Here is a 4,297-nt window from a genome sequence, read left to right as displayed (position 1 = left end):
CAGGAATATTATCACTCTGCATCTCTTTTGTTCTATCATCATCCCACCTCTCCATTGCTCTCATTTCACAAGGTAGAACATCATCCCGCTTTTTCTTTACTCATCTTACGAGGTATATCATCATCCCGCTTCTTCCTTACTGTTATTTCACCAGGTATATCATCATCCCACTTCTCATTTACTTTTATTTCATTCACAAGGTATATCATCATCCTGCTTCTCATTTTATCTTATTTAAACAGGTATATGCTCATATAGCTTTTCATTTCCTCTTATTTCAGATGGCACATCATCACCCAGCTGTGCCTTTACTCTTGTGTCATAAAGTATACCATCATGCCACTTCTCCTTTACTCTTATTTCACAAGGTAAATAATTATCCAGCTTCATTACTCATTTCTAATTGTATAGTACATCGCCACACTTTTCCTTCACTCTTATTTCACAGAGTACATCTTCATCCTACTCCCTTTTTATTCCTATTTGCCGTCAGCACAGTGAGAACCTCCTCTGATGTCACCGCAGGTCCTTTTGCAGGTCCTGAAGAAAAGAAGATACCAGCTGCGCAATCAAGTGGATTAGGTGAGTTTTTATTTAATTTTTTCAACCCCTCAATAGACATTTTATTTAGCATTCTGTTTAAAGAATGCTATTATTTTCCGTTATAACCATGTTATAACGGAAAATAATAAAATTACCCGAACACCGAACCCGAACTTCAGTGAAAAAGTCCGGGTTCGGGTCCGGGTATCCGAACTCGCAAAGTTCGGTACGAAACCAAACTTTGCAATTAAGGTTCGCTCAACTTTAGCGATAACAGTTAATATGCAGATCCTACCAGATCATGTTTCTATAGCAAGATTACGCAGATCTACAGTTTAACACAAAATAAGAACAATGCTTAATATAGAGAAGCTTCATGTTACTCCGTCCAAACATCAACATTCCGAGAAAAATTCTGACTATTGTTAAAAAATCTGGATTTTAACAATGACAAAACAAATTATGGATTTTGATAAATCTGCCCTACTGAATAAACAATGAATGGACAATTTGTAGCCTATACACTATAAAATGTTCATCTTCTCCAACTTTTCCAATACCCTCACCACATTTGTGAAAGATGGGTGAGGCATGGATGGGAGGAGGTGGGGTGTGGATGGAATCTCCTTAGCTATATTTTATATTATGTGACCTAGAAAACTTATGCACAGTACATCTAAAACCTATGCCAGCTTCTGACTGGTACAGATTTCATTTTCTGCCACACAGACCTCCCAAAGGTGCAGCAAAATTAAGAGACCTGTGCCTGTGTAAGAAATTCCTGACTTAATGAATTCTCTCCATAGTGTCTTTCTAGATGAATATGAAAATTGTCCACAATTATTAACATTTCCTTTTGAATTCTCAGTATTCTCGGCTGTTTATACCATGTGAAGGCCATTCCAGAACGGACATAGATCAATTTTTTTGCTATATATGGGACAGATTCCATATCCTTTGAAGCCACTAAACTGTCAATGTGTTTTTTTTTTTTTGCCTTTGGCTTTACATCATATATAATATGACTCCTAGCATACATTGATTGTTTAGATATATTCTAGTCATTCTTAATATAAAAATTTTGCCTTGAATGTGTCCTGTGGATAATAACAATGTATTTCCCTTCTGGTCTGTTATACTCATATTAGTCAATGTTTCTCTACATTATTTTTTGAATTAATGAAACTATCATTCATTTTCATTAAAACTTTACTTATTGAAATGGAAAGATACATATACTATAAAATCAATATTAACTGACTTTCAACGTTTTTGTCAAGCGTGGATATATTTTAGTTGAAATATCTGCCAGAAAATCAAACTACAATACAAATGCTACAATAACAGAGAGGTGCCACTTTCTGCGATGAAAGCGGCATCTGAAGGGTTCAATGCCGGAGGGCGGCGCAATCGCCATTCCCCCTCATTGCATCCTCTACACTTACAAAGAAATGCACTTCGTGACAAATTACTTCTTTGTGAAATTTGGTGAAGCAGTCGAATCAAATTTTTCATAACTTCGCTCAACACTATTCACATATATAAAGGAAGAACTGCATTATTGCAGGGCTAGGTCAGTGCAGCCTCCATGGTTACTACTGAAAAGGGGCCAGGGTTACTTTACCGTAAATACACCATGCAACATAACAGTCATATGATATCACAATTAATAATTGGCTACAAGAGGTTGAGCAAATTTAGACTGATATATGTAAGATTTATATATTTTACATATTATTTTAATACTGCTCTCTTGCAGGTACTTCACGCTCAAATATGGAAGACCCCAGCTTTTGAATACTGAACATCAATAAAAAGGATTTATTTCTAATTCTTCTTTTAAAAATACACAAAAACGTACAGTACAATTTGTAATTTAAAAGTTAAGGAAAGACACAAGCGTGTAAACAGCCATAATAAAGGCTAGAAAATTTTAAATAAAAATCTCTAACATCATAAAAAACAGATTTTTTCTTACAGTAATCAGCCTCTTCTGATACCATTAGATAACACTGTTACCGATGTTACAACAAATTTACATTCCCCTCATGTAAACCATGTACATCCTAAACGCTCTATCCTTTATGACATATTAAAACTGACAACAAGCGCCATCAGTGCTGGGATTCGGCTGCCAGTGATACGACATTCAATTTTGCTTCTGGCAAGCGACTGTTGAACGTCGTGTTCATCTACGTCTATAAAATGCACTTAATATTGAAAAGACTGAATAATCTAATGATGTCACGGTGCAGTTTTCATTGAAATTCATGGGCTGAATGTTCACATGAGGGGAAGGAGTAGACAGATATACACTAATCCTTTCAAGAGTCTTTAGTCTTTTAACAATTTATAATGATGGACGATATGTAGAACTGTTTGCACATTTAAAAATTATATCAGCTGTCGGGATATCTGACATTAGAAAATCCATCATCTAACTATGCAACTGGTCACTGGGAATTTGACCAATGATGGATATTGTATTGTAGAAATATGTGGGGTTTCATGTATAGGAGAATAAAAGTGTCCTTATTGTACATACCAACCAATCAGATTTTAGTGTTTGTGGTCTATAAGGTAAAGAGGTTATCCCAGGAAAAGTGCTACCATGCAATGACTAGTACAGTGATGGCTAACCTCTGACACTCCAGCTGTGGTGAAACTACAACTCCCAGCATGCTCAATTCATTTCTATGGAGTTCTGAGAACAGCTGGAGTGCCGGAGGTTAGCCATCACAGGACTAGGACATTTTAAATGAAGTGTTATTGCAATATACATACAGTAGAAATATTGGAAGGTTTTTTATGTACATTACATGTTCCTCTCTGGTACCGCTCCCTGCTGTGTCATTTTCTGGTCCACCTTCTAGTTAATAGTGTGAATATAATTTGTTCTGCAATGGGCCCAAACATACAGCCAATGTCAAGATGATTTTCAGTGTAAAGAACAACAAGGAGTCTTGGAAGTGATCATATGGCCCCCACAGAGTCCTAATCTCAACATCATCATGTCTGTTTGGATCACATGAAGAGATAGAAGGATTTCAGCAAACCTACTTCCACGGAAGAACTGTGGTTAGTTCTCCAAGATGTTTGGAACAACCTCCTTGACAAGTTCCTTCAATAACTGCCTGCAAGTATTCCCAGAAGAATTTATGCTGTTTTGAAGGCAAATATTGATTTGCTTTAGATTTATCTTGTTTATTAAGGCTACTTTCACACCTGAGCTCCGTTTGAAGGGGCTCACAAGCGGCCCTGAACGCAGCGGTCTGGCCCTAATGCATTCTCAGTGGAGACGGATCCACTGAGAATGCATCCGTCTGCCAGCGCTCAGCCTCCGCTCCGCTCAGTGAGCGGACACCTGAATGCTGCAAGCAGCGTTCGGGTGTCCGCCTGGCCGTGCGGAGGCGAGCGGATCCGTTCCGACTTACAATGTAAGTCAATGGGGACGGATCCGCTTGAAGATGACACCATATGGCTCAATCTTCAAGCGGATCCGTCCCCCATTGACTTTCAATGTAAAGTCTGAACGGATCCGCTCAGGCTACTTTCACACTTAGAAATTTTTCTAAGTTATAATGCAGACGGATCCGTTCTGAACGGATGCAAACGTCTGCATTATAGGAGCGGATGCGTCTGATGAAACATCAGACGGACCCGCTCCGAATGCTAGTGTGAAAGTAGCCTTACTTAGCATTTTTAATTGATAAAAATAAATTAGTAATTTTTTAAAGCATTCTTACTGTGCAGC

General features: G+C 37.9%; 1 long non-coding RNA gene across 1 annotated transcript; it reads left to right on the top strand.

Annotated features, from left to right (window-relative positions):
• Positions 1 to 279: 279 nt before the first annotated feature.
• Positions 280 to 2,441, top strand: LOC122922988. The gene is made up of 3 exons (XR_006387220.1): positions 280 to 368; positions 494 to 582; positions 2,303 to 2,441. It is a non-coding gene; the product is annotated as an uncharacterized LOC122922988 (long non-coding RNA).
• Positions 2,442 to 4,297: the final 1,856 nt, after the last annotated feature.

The sequence above is a fragment of the Bufo gargarizans genome, unplaced genomic scaffold (genome assembly GCF_014858855.1).
Source record: "Bufo gargarizans isolate SCDJY-AF-19 unplaced genomic scaffold, ASM1485885v1 original_scaffold_1119_pilon, whole genome shotgun sequence".
NCBI lineage: Eukaryota > Metazoa > Chordata > Amphibia > Anura > Bufonidae > Bufo > Bufo gargarizans.
Note: the sequence above shows the minus strand (reverse complement) of the source record. Positions and strands in the feature narration are given on the sequence as shown.